At 39.6% G+C, this 16296-nt stretch overlaps 1 pseudogene; it reads right to left on the bottom strand.

The window, feature by feature from the left end:
* Window positions 1-15105: 15105 nt before the first annotated feature.
* Window positions 15106-16028, bottom strand: LOC126068060 (olfactory receptor 2L5-like; annotated as a pseudogene).
* Between the last annotated feature and the right edge of the window lie 268 nt (window positions 16029-16296).

Below are 16296 nucleotides of genomic sequence, written 5' to 3'. Positions count from 1 at the left end.
ACATTTCCTCATGTATCTGGTAGCTACCTGAACGTCTTCTTTAGTGAAGTGTCTGTTCATATCTTTTGTTCATTTTTAATTGGGTTATTTGTCTTTTTGTAGTTGAGTTTTTGCAGTATCATGTAGATTTTAGAGATCAGATGCTGATCAGAAATGTCATAGCTAAAAACTTTTCCTAGTCTGTAGGTAATCTTTTCACTCTTTTGGTGAAGTCTTTGGAAGAGCATAGTAATTTGATTTTTAGGAGCTCCCAGTTATCTAGTTTCTCTTCTGCATTGTTAGTAATGTTTTGTATACTGTTTAGGCTATGTATTAGGGCTCCTAGCATTGTCTTTATTTTTTCTTCCATGATCTTATTGTTTTAGGTTTTATATTTAGGTCTTTGATCCATTTTGAGTTAGTTTTTGTGTATGGTGTGAGGTATGGGTCTTGTTTCATTTTTTTGCAGATGGATATCCAGTTATGCCAGCACCATTTGTTAAAAAAGACTGTCTTTTCCCCATTTAACTGACTTTGGGCTTTTGTCAATTATCAGCTGCTCAAATGTGAATGCGTTTATCTCTGGATTCTCAATTCTGTTCCATTGGTCTATATTTCACATCTTTGTTGTAAGAGGGCTTGCCGGGAGCATCTGGCTATTCCACCATATTGGCCCTGCCTCGAAGGATGATTTTGATAATATCTCTGGCATTCCTAATTCCCATTTATTAGGCTAAACCTTCTACTCACACTTCATATAATGTAGCTTCACACTTCCCTTGACCTCTGTTGACGTCTCCCCAGTCCTTATCTGACAATGAGATATACATGCTTTTAAATCACTTCCCTAGGATTTATTATCCTACAAGAAGCATAATCTTGTCTTACCCAGTCCAGAATGGTATAGGGACTTCCAGACCCTGATGAAATTTCTGTCCAATGCATATAACGTTAAGTTTCACTAAAAAATGGAAGAAAGAGTAGCTGATTAAGATAAGTTAAGGGTGTACCATCAAAAAAATCAAATAAAAAGTCTTCTGATTTTCAGTTATATCTATCCATTCAAGAAATATTTGCTTTTCTGTGCTAGACAAATTGGAAAATCACTGAAGACAGTAAAACTGTTATTTTGAATGATAACTTCCAAGTTAGACAGCTTTAGTTTTCATTTCTACCTGAAAAAGAACCAATCACATTGTACAGACAGCAAAAAATATATGCATTCTACACTGGGGAAAAAAATCATCACAAAGAAAACAAAGATTAAGAAATGGAATTACATTTTTTAAATGATTTTTTCCATGAGGTAGTTAATATTATTGTACTTTAAAGAAGAGGGGAAAACAGCACAGAAATAATGAATGGCACATAAGATTGTTATTTGATGCCCTGTCTTATGACTGCCAAGGCAGCGTATTGTTGATTGTCCGTGTTTCCCCTGTTTATGCACTAATATCCTGTCCTGTGAACTCATTTAAAGGGCTGTACACCTGACAGAGAAGAAGATGTCAACATTTCTCCCAGGCCTAAAGGGAAGAGTATAATTTCTCTTACATAAAAATCAATCTAAACAGATTATTTTTGTCCTTTTTCTTTTGCTTTTATCCACCGATATGCAATAAGTATTTATAGCTAACTTTTGAAACATTTTTACTTGTCTTTATTTTTCGATTTCCTCTAAAAACTGTGATTTGGGCATCATCATTTATGGTGTTATGCACGAAAAAAAGAGCAAGGAGAAAAAAATCTGACAAAAGTTTCGGAGGAGAAATAAAAGTAGGAGAAACAAGCCTTGAATCTGGACCATGTCCATAAGTGGGAGGGAAGACAGAGTTAAACCTTTTATTAACCACCTTCACTGGGTGACACCTAAAATGTTTCAAAATTTATGTCAGGATTAAATCGTATTTAATATTTTCCACATGCTCTTAAATGTTGATATCACCAATGACATTTTATAGATGATAAAACTGAGATGAGGAGATTTTAAATAGTTTTCCCTAAAAGCTCAGCAATGTTTTATATATATTTTATTTGAAATATGTGTTTATATATATCAAATATATATAATATATATCATATCCATATTTCAAATAAAATATATATAGATTTAAAAGTTTTGTATATATATATATATATATAATCCCTGATATATTTGGAACTAATTAATGTAAAGTAAGGATGGTTCACTTTTTAATCACCCAGAACAGTAAGAGAAAGAGAAAGGAAGGAAGTGAGGAAGGAAGGAAGAACCAAAGTTATTAAAACAGAAATTCTGTGTACATAGTAGAGGATCAAAGATATACATAAAACAAATTTTTAGTCACAAGTAGAATTGTTTAGTGGTTAAAATTTACTCATTTTAACAAATTCTTGTGTTTCTCTTTCCTCATATATCCTGGCTCTAACATATACCCACTCAATGCTGAGTTGTTCTACAACACAGCTCTGATGAATGGTAAAAGAGGACATACACACATGATCATAGAAAAATGGTTTCCCAGAGCCTCTGAATGAACTGCAATTAATGCATTGCTCTGACTTTAAAAGTACCTGTTTCTAGGAGATTTTGCTTACAAAGAAACACCCATATTATCTCCTTAGCAAATCAGGTTCCAGAAGTCATGTAAAAGAAAATCCTCCAATGACTTCCAAGTTTTAAAATAAATTACATATCACCAATGAGACAGGTCTGGAGTCATGAAGTAAAATTAACCCTGTTGTGAACAAAGGCTCTGGAAAATTCCAAAAGAAACAAGATACGGCGTACGCTGGACATGAGGAAGCCAGTACCTCAACCTGTGGTTAAATTTTAGGCAGTACGCAACCAGATTTCCCTTAACACTTCATTTTAAGATTGTTTTTCAGGTAAACCAGCTAAAGCCAGAATCCCGTGCAGGCACAGAAATAATTTGGTTGAGTGCTAGATGTTCCCATCCCACTAGGAACCAAAAAACTCGTGTCAGGGAACTAAAAACGCTGGACATACATCACCAGGTGGTAGCTGGACCCGATTCAAAAGCGAGAAGTCCTACACTCACTTTGGTGCCAAGTTTCGGCCCAGCCTTTTTTTAAATGTGCAGCCTGTTTCCTAGAAGTTTAATGAATATGTATAACTTCCTTTTTTACTGCATAGTATACGTCCTCTCCCAGCCCTTTAGTGTGAGAGACAGTGCTTTGACAGTGATCTCCTTGTCTCCTTATATGTCACAAGTAATAACCTACGCCTTGCTCTAAATTGGAAACCCTAGTGGCATAGTGGTTAAGTGCTACGGCTGCTAACCAAGAGGTAGGCAGTTCAAATCCACCAGGCGCTCCTTGGAAACTCTATGGGGCAGCTCTACTCTGTCCTATAGGGTCACTATGAGTCAGAATCAACTCAATGGCAGTGGGTTTGGTTTGGTGGGTTTGCTCTGAATTCGGAAATCCTGGTGGTGTAGTGATTAAGAGCTATGGCTGATAACCAAAAAGTTGGCAGTTCAAATCCACCAGGTGCTCCTTGGAAACTCTAGGGAGCAGTTCTACTCTGACCTATAAGGCCACTCTGAGTTGGAATGCATTCAACAGCAATGGGTTTGTTTGTTTGCTCTAAATTCACTTGCCTCTTAGTTATTCTTAACAAGAGTACAAGTGGCAAGCCTATTGCATTTGGTAACAAATTACCCGGCAACCCAGATGGGTCCCTAATTGAGATCCCTGAGTCAACCATCAGAGCGGACTGACCTTCCCTGGATGGGTGAAGTGGCTACCTGGCCCTTGGGTACGGTGAGTTCTAGCTCCAAGAGTTTACTTTTGGCAGAAAGAGAATGTGTAGTTTTCTCTTTTGTTTTTATCTTTTTCTTGCATTTTCTGTCTCTGTTTAAGTGCACTCTGATTCTGGGCAAGAGTCGAGAGAAAAAAAAAAAATTTAATTGAACTTTAGATGAAGGTTTACAGAACAAGCTAGTTTCTCCTCAAACCGTACACATATTCTTGTATGACATTGGTTAACAACCTCACGACATGTCAACACTCTCCCTTCTCAACCCTGGGTTCCCTATTACCAGCTGTCCTGTTCCCTCCTACCTTTCAGTCCCTGCCCCAGGGCTGGTGTGCCCCTTTAATTTTGTTTTGTTCCATGGGCCTGGTCAATTTTTGGCTGAGGGGTGAACCTCAGGAGCGGCCCCATTACAGAGCTGAAAGTGTTTCTAGAGTCCATATTCTCAGGGCTTCTCCAGTCTCCATCAGGCCAGCAAGTCTGTTCTTTCTTTTGGAGTTGGAATTTTGTTCTACATTTTTCTCCAGCTCTGTCTGGGACCTTCTATTGCGATCCCTGTCAGTGGTGGTAGCCGGGCACCATTTAGTTGTACTAGATTCAGTCTGGTGGAGGCCATGGTAGATGTGGTCCTTGAGAGAAATTTTTATCTGCGACAGATACAGGCAGTCCTTCTCCTGGCACTCCAGCTGGGCACTGAAGGTTAGAGTACCTTTTTCGGATTAAAAGAGAAGGCAGTTAGCTGGAGGATTGAGGCAAGTGGTGGTCTTTGCTAAGATTATCCTCATTCCCTCCTACCTTTCCTTTGGTTTGTCTGTCTAATTGTCTGTCCACCTGTCTGTTTTATGTGTTGAGTGTATGCAAGTTGAGATTAATTGGTGGAAAAAGATCTAAACTGAATGAGAATGTACTAACAGAGACACCTGGCAACCCCTTGACTGGTCTGAGAAGTGAGAAACTAGGGAAGATCAGGTTTACAACTTAGGGTGGCAATTACAGTTGTCTGGGTGTGAGTGTTCCCAGGAAACACCCTGAGGGGGGTACTGAAATTCCATTGTAAAGTTCTCTCCCTCAGCTGGGAAAACTGGTTGCAATGTGAAAGGCGAGTTGGCTACTATTTAGCCAGGAAAGGAAAGTTAGTGGTATCACTCACACATAAGGATAAAGAACTGGGCTCATGGAAAAAGTTAGTTAGGCAGGATGGGAAATCAGGAAAGCACATCAGGAGACACACCTTTAGGGTACATACTTAAACACTGGCAGTTTTAGTCTTATGACCAATTAAAGAAAAAGAAGCTTATTTTCTTCTGTAACACAGTTTGGCCACAATATGCCCTGGCTGACCAGGAAACTTGCTCAAAACAGATCTCTGAATTTTAATACTATCTTGTAGCTGGATCTGTTCTGTAAAAAGATAGAAAAATGGGACAAGATCCTGTACATCCAAGCTTTCATGGCTTTATAACAGAATAAAGGGTTGTAGACTAAGTGAAAACTAACCTGTGTGGGTGGCCCCAGCCACTGGAGAACAATCAAAGAAGAAGCCTCTGGGGGATCTGGGGAACCAGGCCTTTCAGAAGGTCCTCTCCTAAAGAGGGTTCTGCATTGGCTCCTGTGATACCCCCACCTGACACCCCACATACCTCCCTCCCCATTCCTATTCCCCTAATTCCTCTATCCCCTCCTCATCATCCCATCTGCTCCCCCTACCCTTACTCCTCACTTGGGGTCTACGATCTCCTTAGTGATGAGCCCCTGGAAACCTCCCCCTACCCCAATGGTCCTCCATCCTCTCAACCTTTACCCTTCCTTCCCTGGATGTAACAAAACCTCAGGGGTCTCTACCCTCTGCAAAAGGTTGTGGACAAAAAGGGTGGGATGGTTTCGGTACAGGTGCCCTTCTACATCACAGACCAGTGCATGCGGGGAGATGCTAAGCAAAATTTCAGAAGACCCAGAAAGATTCAGGGAAGAGTTTGTTACGCTCAGTCTTAATTTCACCCTTAACCGGCAAGATGTGCTAGTAATCCTGACTACTTGCTGTAGCACTGATGAGAAAACCATAATACTTGCCAAGACCGGAGAACATGCAGACAGTTTTACCCCCACTAACCCCTGACATGATATATTAAGACCTGAGGATGAGGCAATCCCAGGGACAATTCCTCAATGGGACTATCAGGACAGCCTAGACTGGGTGAAAATGAAACATTTTCTCGCCTGTGTAGTCAAGGGAATTAAGAAGTGCATTTACAAGCCAGTCAATTATTCAAAGGTAAAAGAAATAACCCATGGAAAAGATGAGAAACCTGCCTCTTTTTTAGGTAGGTTGACAGAAACCTTTAAGGAATTTGCAAACTTAGACCCAGAAGCACCAGAAGTAGCCCCTTACTGGGCATGCATTTCATAGCACAGAGTGCTCCAGAAGGAAACTGCAGAAGCTGGAAGCTGGTCCTCAGAATCTCTTATCTAAACTTGTGGAGGAGACCTTTAAGGTTTACAATAACAGGGATAAAGTGGAAAAAGATAGGAAAGATATGAGAATGGAAAGATAGCTCCAGTTGTTGGCCACAGTAATTCAGTGCCCACCTTGAGGTAACCCCCAGACACCCAGGTTGCCCCAGGTAAGTAAAAGACCAGCCAAACCATGAAGTGGCCCCACCAGGCCGCAAGTAAAACTGGTACATATTGCAAAAAGGAGGAACACTGGAAAAGGGAGTGTCCAGACTGTCCTCAATCAGGGAAGCCTGGTCACTACCCCAATCATGACCCCAACCTGCAAATGCTACAGCATTCTGAATGACAAGGCTCAAAGGACCACTTGGCTCCCATGGAACAGTGACAGCCAATTTCTATCACCCCTGGGGAACCTCAGGTTACCTTCGGACACAGCAGGTAGGAAAGCTGAATTTTTTCTTGATACAGGAGCTGCCTACTCTGTCTTGAACAAACCTATTGGCAAACTCTTTAGTCATGACTGTGTAATTGCTGGAGTCTCAAGACAGTCCCAGACTAAGAAATTTACTTTCCCTTTAACTCGTGAGGTAGGTACATGTACCCTATCTCATTTCTTCTTGTATGTACTTGAATTCCTGGTCCCTCTGCGTGGCAGGGATCTGTTAACTAAACTAGGGGCTACTGTTTTCCTCTCTGGAGACTGGGCCACTCTGCAAATAGATAAGGACCAAGGAGTAGGAGTTCAGGCTCTCCTTGAGACAGAGAGCTCAAAACAAGCAGCCCCTGATATTCCCCTACATATTCTGGCAAAGGTGAACCCTCTAGTTTGGAATGTGAACAAGCCTGGGAGGGCTAGCAGTGCTGATCTTGTCTGGGTTGAACTAAAACCTGGAGCTGCTCTCTCTTGGCACAAACAATACCCACTTAAGCCAGAGGTGAGAGCTGGGATTAAGCCAGTGCTAGAAAAGTTTATCAGGCAGAGACTCATTGAACCTTGCCAGTCCCCTTGTAACATCCCCATCTTCCCCGTCAGGAAGCCTAATGGAGAGTATCACTTTGTGCAAGATCTAAGAGCAGTAAATGAGGCTTATTAACCATTCACCTACTGGTCCCTAGCCCATATACCCTGCTCACTCAGGTACCTACTACCACTACCTACTTTACCATGCTAGATTTAAAGGAGACCTTTTTCTGTGTACATTTGCACCCTGACTCTCAGTGGGAGGACCCTGAAATGAAGGAAAGGACTCAATTCAAGTGGACAGCCCTCCCTCAAGATTTCAAAAACTCTTCCCATCATTTTGGCTCAGCCTTAGCCAGGGACCTTAGAGATTTAAACCTGGAAAAAGAAATACTTCTCCAGTATGTTGATTACTTATTGATAGCCAGTGAAGATCGAGACAGCTCAGACAAGGATATTATCAAAACCCTGAACCATCTGACAACCAGTGGTTACACAGTCTCCCATGAGAAGGTCCAAATTACACAAAAGGAGATAAAATATTTGGGGTTTCAGCTCTCCCCTGGCTTTCAGCAGATGTTACCTGGAAGAAAATTAGCCATCATCTCCCTACCTGCCCCTACCATGTAGAAACATTCACGAGGATTTTTGGCTATGGCAGTGTTTTGTAGAATCTGGATTCCCAACTTTGGGTTAATAGCAAAACCTTTATATGAGTCCCTAAAAGGCAAAGAGAGTCAACCCCTAGAATGGACTCAACAGTGCCAAACAGCATTTGAAAGCCATAAAACTAGAACTGGGTAGAACCCCCACCCTGGACCTTCCAGATTTAACCAAACCTTTCAGGTATATGTTCAAGAAAGACAGAAACAAGCACTGGGCATGGTCACCCAACAAATCAGCCCACTCATTAGTCCAGTTGCCTATTTCTCTAAACAACTAGACCCAGTGGTGCAGGGATGGCCAGCTTCTTTGCAGGCAGTCGCTGCCACTGCAATTCTGGTCAAAGAAGCATCTAAATTTACCTTGGGGCAACCTATAGAGGTGCTGACACCCCATCAGGTTCAAACTGTTCTAGAGGAAATTGGCTCTGAAGAGGAAGAATAACCCAGTATCGGGTCATATTACTGGACTCTCCTGAAGTGATTTGAAGGTTTGTCAAATTTTAAATCCTGCCATGCTTCTGTCTGCTTCAAATCAGGAAGATGGCGAGCCAACCCATGACTGCCTTGAAACAATAGATCAAGTTTATACCGGCAGTCCTGACCTATAAGACAGACCCTTAGAGAATGCAGATGCAGACTGGCTCACTGATGGGAGATGTTATGTAGCACAGGGCATCTGCAGGGAAGGGTACGCTATAGTAAGCTTGCATGATATTATATAGGCTCAGCCTGTACCTCTTCAGACCTCTGCCCAAAAGGCCAAACTCATTGCTTTCACTCACAAGCACTACAACTAGCTAAAGACAAGAAAATTAACATGTATACAGACTTTAAATATTCCTTTTCCATCATATATTCTCATGGGGCTATTTGGAAAGAAAGAGGGCTTTTAAACTGAAAGAACCCACCAGTGAAACACGGTGATCTTATTTTAGAGCTTTTAGAGGCAATGCACCTACCTAAGTACGTGACTGTCATTCATTGTAAAAAAAAAAAGTTTTTTTTTTTTTTTTTAAAGGACATCAAAAAGAAAATTCCCCAGTTTCTCAAGGTAATAATAGGGCTGATGCTGTAATTAAAAATGTAGCCCGAGACCAATCCCCAGTAATCCAAATGACTGTAATTCCTGACATTGGTCTTCCAAATATTTGCCCTCAGTATAACCCAGAAGATATTTAGGATGCAGAGACCCAAGGGTTTGAGAGGCAGGCTGATGGGTGGTACTTAAATGAAAGTAAAAACTTTTACATTCCCAGTTTCCAACTGTGGAAAGTTGTCAAAGGAGCCCATGAGGCTAATCACTATGGCCGAAAAAGCTGTACCTTCAGCTTAGAGCCTTAATACAAGGAAGAAACTTAAAGATTGTGGTCTAACAGGTATGTAAACGTTGTGAAGTATGTCTGAGAAATAACCCCAAATACTCACCTCATACCTCCTCCATTAATAAAGCTCATCCAGCATATGGGTTTATATCCAGGGGAGGACTGACAGATGGACTTCACAATGATACCTCCTTACCAGTGGTTCAAATATCTTCTAGTATTTGTGGACACCTTTACAGGATGGTTGGAAGCCTATCCAGTAAGGACTGAAAAGACCACTGAAGTGTGTAAATTGCTATTGAAGGAGATTAGACCTAGGTTTGGCCTGCCCAGATCCCTTCAAAGTGATGATGGTCCCTCCTTTGTATCTGTATCCCAATCCCTGGGCATTTGGTATAAACGCCATTCAGCTTGGAGACCCCAGTCGTCAGGAAAAGTTGAAAGAATGAACCAAACTTTAAAGAGGCCTCTTGCCCAGCTATGCCAGGAACTCTAGAAGTCTGGGTAAACATACTACCCATTACCCTGATCAGGGTAAAAGCAGCTCCTAGGAGAGCTCTAAAACTGAGCCCATTTGAACTGACATATAGAAGATCTTTCTTAAAAGAAGATAACTTTCTTAATCAGGAAACATAACATATGTTGCAGTACATCACTAATCTAGGAGAAGTACAGACAACACTCCAGGAATATGGCAACTAGATTCTCCCTGAGCCTACAAATGGAGAGGGGCTCCCATTTCACCCTAGAGACCTAGTCCTCTTGCAAACTTAGCAAGAAGGAAGCCCTGGAGATCGGCTAACTGAAAAATGGGTGGAAACATACCAGGTATTGCTAACCACATCTTCTGCCCTTAGGCTAGAGGGAGTCACTCCGTGGGTCCACCACTCCACAGTGAAACCATACATTCTGTGCAGGCAACCTGAAGGCCATCCCTTGGATCAGGATCTGCAGAAACAGGACTCCTATATCTGAGAGCCAATCCAGGGAATCAAATGGTTATTCAAGAGACAAAAACAAAGCTGTCTAAGATAAGTATGACAACATAAATGTGATAGAACTGTTAAAGATCATTTTCATTTTAATGATCCTCCTGGTCCTTATATTAGCCTTCTCCTACCAAATACCTATCTTTGGGCTGAACTCTTTCTCCTGATGTTGACATGTTCCTTACTATCACTATTACTAGTATTATCATTCTTCTTTTGTTAGTGACAGTAGCAATATATGACTACTGGACTGCCCAAGTTCTTGGTTGGGCACATTGTAGTTTTAGTGATTGGTTAGATAAGACTGCAAATATTTACCGTTGTTTGCCTACATCCCTAAGAGACAATGAATCTGGTGATCAGCCTTGTCCTCATGTTTCCCTTTTCCCTGACTTATGTGGCAACAGATAGAGCCCAAGACTGGGACACCAGCTATGTGGTCTCAACTTTTGGGACGGTGGTCACAGGGATGAACCTAAGCAACTGCTGGATATGACAAACTAGGATTGAGTCCACGGACAGTGCACCCTAATACTCGGGTGGCCTGTGGCTGTAATGTACAGTGAACTACTTTTTACTGCATATTATAAAACCTCTCCCAGCCTTTTGTTCTGAGAGACAGTGCTTTGAGAGTGATCTCCCTGTCTCCTTACTTGTCACAAGTAATAAGCTATGCCTTGCTCTAAATTCACTTGACTCTTAGTTATTCTTAACAAGAGTACAGGCAGTGAAACCATTGCATTCAGTAACACCAAGACATGAATTGCTTTGCAAAGATGTTATTTTTTATGCTTCTATTCAGATTGAAAATAAAATCCTACTCACCAAAGCAGGATGTAGAACATTTTCTTTTTGAACTATGTTATGCCAGTTGACCTAGATATTCACCAAGACTATGGTCCTTAGCCCTCAGCCCCAGCAACTCAGTCCCTCAAGGTGTTTGGATGTGTCTAGGATGCTTCTATGACTTTCCCTTGTTCAAATTGTTCTGACTTTCCCTATATTGTGTGATGTCTTTCCCATCACCATGTTGACACCTGTCTACTATCCATTTAGTGATTTTCCACGTCCAAAGGAACTAGATGTTGCCTAACTACCACTACCAACTGCTTCAGCAGGGATCACAATAGAGGGTCCAGAACCGAGCAGAAGAAAAATGTAGAACAAAATTCAAATTCCAAAAAAAGATCAGGCATACTGGTCTGAAAGAAACTGGGGGAACTCCTGAGACTATGGCCCCCAGGCACCCTGCTAACTGAGAACTGAAATCACTCTGGAAGCCTACTTTTCAGACAAAGTTCGACAGGCCTACAAAACAAACAATAACACACATGACAAATGTCCTTCTTAGTTCAAACAAATACGCAAGACCAAATGAACAAATCCTGCCCAAAAGCAAGAGGAGGAGGCAGGACGGGACAGGAAAACTGGAGGATTAGACATGGGAAACCTGGGGTGGAAAGGAGGAGGGTGCTTTCATATTGCAGTGATTGCAACCAACGTCACAAAACAATTTGTGTATAAATTTTTGAATGAGAATCTAACTTGAGATGTGAACTTTCACCTAAAGAAAAATAAAATTATAAATACAAAAACCAAAAAGAAATGAAAATCCTGAAAAAAAGCCTCAGTTTATTGATTCATATATTTATGAATCATATATTCATATTATTTATATATTTCTTTTTAAAATATGAATCTCATTAGTATAAGGATGACCATGTGAGGTGAGTTATTCAAGACCTTACAGTGACCTAGTGAAATAACTGGGTAATCTGGAGGGATTTCTACTAGAGACTAAACACTGCACTGTTTTTGTGGAAACACAAATTTTCCTTCCCTCTGCCCATCTTGTTTTTGTTCAAAATTAATTTCAAAGAAAGATCATTGTTGATCACAAAAGGATCAAAATCATTTGATTTGGCCTGATCATTTATGCAGGTGAAGCAAGACTGTGACTTTGCCATAATTGCCTCCTCAGGTTGTCTTTCCTGGTCATTTTATAAGGAGTCTCAACTGGATTACTGAAAGCCTCTGAAGCCCAAGAAACTCTTCACTATGTTTCGTATAAATCGGATCACTCCCTGTCTTCTCCCAAAAATATCCTAAAGTTCTGGGCCTTTCAGTATGTGACCTTCCTTAGTCAGCTGTAAGGCTGGGAAACAAGCAAACCAGGTACCAGATCAATTTCTATGTAAGGGCTTTGTAAGTCAGCCTCGGTTTATTAAGAGTGCTGATCAGACCTGAACCTGCATGTCTATAGATAAGAATTATTTTGCATTGCCATCGGCTACCTAGAATTTAGCATTTCAAAATGGCTTTCACAGAATCAGACCAGTGACTCAGAAGAGTCTCTTCTGATGTCTAGCCAATAGACAGTATGCTTGCGTGTAATTCTACATGAGATTACACATTGCATCAAAATTTTTCATTACCAACACAACTAGAGAGGAAGAGTGCATAATTGTTTATTTTCATATAATGACTTAGAATTAGTTATCATATTTGATATTTAGACAAAGAATATTTTCAATTATTTAGAAAGTTATAGAGACTAAGAACCATAAAATTATTAGGGTTACAGAGTATATAGAGTATAAACAGTATAAAGAGAATATACAATGAGTATTTGCATGTGTGTTTCTAAATCATATACTTGCATGAAATTCTACAATGGTCGATCATCACCATTAATCATAGATGAATCAAGAAGTAGGTAAATTGATATTCTGGTAGATAGAAACTGATTACTAGAGTATAGCGTTCAAATTTTGGTTTGGAACAGAGGTCAGTTTATACAACTTCACTGCACAAGTAAATTACACAAAATGTAGGTCACAACTAGCTCTGTTGCTTAATAGAAATGTAAACATGAGTTAGTGAATTTAATTCTCTGAGACTGTATATGAGTGACCCGATTCAGTCAAATAAAATTTTCTTTGTGAGCTTCCATGGTTAATGAGATACATGACTTTTCCAATGCTTATTCTAGATACTTCTAATACTTTATATGTAACAGTACATAATTTTAACCAAAGTTCTTTTTTTTTTATTAACTTTTATTGAGCTTCAAGTGAACGTTTACAAATCCAATCAGTCTGTCACATATAAGTTTACATACATCTTACTCTGTACTCCCACTTGCTCTCTCCCTAATGAGTCAGCCCTTTCAGTCTCTCCTTTCGTGACAACAAAGTTCTTTTAATCACTTGCAGAAGACTCCTTTTCCTATGTGATGAATATAAATAAAATGAAAATCAGGATCATTGTCTTTTTATATTTTCTCACTTTCACAAACATCTGGCTTGGTCAGCTGATAGTAATCTTACAAAGCATCATATGAGCAAAGTCATTTTTCTGAGTAAGATTCTTTGAATATATTTGAAACAAAAGTACGTATTCTTCTCTCACCTCTGCATTTAACATTTTAGTGGAGACTCACCAAAAGCCCTGATTCCAGGCCTTGCTGACCTGGTTATTGATTCTAATACTTGTTTTGTTTGTATTCATTTGGGAATGTCCGGTGGGACTTGGACAATATAGAGCAAGACAGTAATGACACAGGATGGACCCAGGCCAAGAATGGAGAAGGAGTTCTGATAATATTTCTAGATATTTGCACAGGTGTATTAAAGGTCAGTCAGGGGTGAAAGATGCAGATATATTTAGTTAGGTCCTTTCGATATTACTACTTCACTGATGTTTTAAGGAGTCATCTATTTTATATAATGTTTTCCAGTAACTGCATAATAATAATGTGTCTGCATATATCAATTTGTTCATCAGTTTTGGTTATGTTGGCCAACAAATTAAATAAATTAAAATAGGATGTGATGAATTTAATAAAATACATAAGCAGAAATTCTTCAAATATCATGTGGTTTGAAAATTATTTTTTATTTTAGGTATTGTTTTTTCAAATTGTATTCATTCTGTTTGAAAGTCCTATTAAATTATTAAACAATCTTTTACTATTGAAGTAGGCTATGAGAAAAGGATAGTATTAATAACTTTGAGGGGATAATATTTTTAAAATATGAAATAATACAATTTTTTATTTCATATAATACCTTTAATGTCCTTAGATTAGCCATGGTCTCTAGTAACTGAGTTAACAATGCATTTCAACAGAGAAGTAATACTGGTTCCTCATAAAAGTGTTTTTTGTTTTTTTTTTAATTTTACAAGGTTTTGAAAATATTTTAACTTTTTAAATTTCTGGCAAAGACAACAGATCATTGAGCATGTGCTGAAAGTTTATTGCAGGAGTGGCTCTGATAGTCTATAAATTGTATTAATTTACTCATAAAGTAGGCTCTCATTCTTCTGAAGTCCAGACGTCAACTCCCCAGCCCTAATTATTGACCCTGAGGTAGACTTGTTAATAAATCACTTGCTTAGGATTTACCCAGATAAATCTTATTGAAGACAAATTCACCATCTATCTTCCACAGTGGTATAAGTTCTTCTAAATATGTGCAAACCTCTCCACCTATTCCCTATACCCACCAGTTCTGAATATTCAGAATATAAGAATAATATCATAACTGCTAAAAGTAAAAATTAAAAGAAATAAACCTAACATTCATTTGCTTTCAATTACAACCTTCCATTTTAAAATATTTCTTGTCTTATTATCCTAATTTATTCATATTGGAAAATGAATAAATATAGTAGACCTTTATGCTGAATAGTAACTTCAAGTTAGGCAGTTTCTATTTCCATTGGCTACATTTTAATAAAATCTTACTATTGGAAAATATATTTCTTTCATATTGATGGAATCCTCATCACCACAAAGGATGTAAAAATTGTAGCTTGGGGACATACTTTGCGTGTGTGTGTCAAATATCAGTTTTTTAATCCTTTAAATTTAGTCCTTGTGTTCAGTCTTGAAAATTTTTATCGTGCATATGCACCTCTGAGCCGATTTACACCTGTGGCTTGAGTACTGATGCAGAAATTATTGTCTACGCATTCACAAAGATGTTCTGTCAATGATTCTCCTCAAGGACCCCATCACCTCCTCAGTCCTCAGGCTATAGATGACAGGATTGAGCATAGGGCTGACGATCGTGTAGAATACAGCCAGAACCTTGTCTTCTGTTGGGGATCTAAAGGATCTTGGGTGTAGATAAATGTAAGCAATGAGTGCATTGTAGAAGGTCACCACAGTGAGGTGGGTAATACAGGTAGAACAGGCCTTCTTGCTCCCTTCTGATGAGGGCATGTGGTAGACAGCAAGGAGAATCTGGCCATAGGGACAAGTAATGCCTTTGAAAGGAAACACAAGGAACAAGGTGGTGCTCACAAACACTATATATTCATAGACCCAGGTGTCCATGCAAGGCAGAGTCAACATGGCTGCGACATCACAGAAAAAATGATTGATGGCCCTGGATGGGCAATAGGGGATACGGAGTGCATATGCAGTGTGGGCACACGAGTTGATAGACCCCATTATCCAAGATCTTGTTATCATCATCGGCACACACACTTTTCTGCTCATATGAATGGGATAGGGGAGAGGAAAGCAAATGGCCACATAAAGATCATAGCTCACAGGTGTCAAGAGAAGTGTTTCTGCGCCTGCCAAAGTCAAAAAGAAGAAACTCTGAACTCCACATCCAATGAAGGAGATAGACTAGATTCCAAAGAGGAAGTTGGCAGCCATCTTGGGGACAGTGGTAGAGATGTAATTCAGACCCATGAGGGAGAGTTGACTAGGTAGGAAGTACATGGGTGTGTGGAGATGAGCGTCAAAGAAAACGAGGAGTGTCATGGACAGGTTGCCAATCAGAGCCGTTACGAAAATTAGAATGATGAGAATAAAGAGGAATAGGCCAATTTTTGATGGCAGAAACAACCCTAATTAGATGATGTTTGGTTATAATTTTCCATCAGGCAATCATACGGTTTTTCTAAATACAAACAGAGCAGTAAACAAGATAGGTAAGCGAGTTTTTTTTTTTTTTTTAATAATTTTTATTGTGCTTTAAGTGAAAGTTGACAAGTCAGTCTGTCACATATAAGCTTATATACACCTTACTACATACTCCCATTTACTCTCCCCTTAATTTTTCTTTAATGAGTCAGCCAGCTCCCTTCTTCCACTCTCTCCTTTCATGACTGTTTTGCCAGTTTCTAACCCTCTCCACCCTCCCATCTC

This window comes from Elephas maximus, chromosome 2 (genome assembly GCF_024166365.1).
Source record: "Elephas maximus indicus isolate mEleMax1 chromosome 2, mEleMax1 primary haplotype, whole genome shotgun sequence".
In the NCBI taxonomy this organism is placed as follows: Eukaryota; Metazoa; Chordata; class Mammalia; order Proboscidea; family Elephantidae; genus Elephas; species Elephas maximus.
Note: the sequence above shows the minus strand (reverse complement) of the source record. Positions and strands in the feature narration are given on the sequence as shown.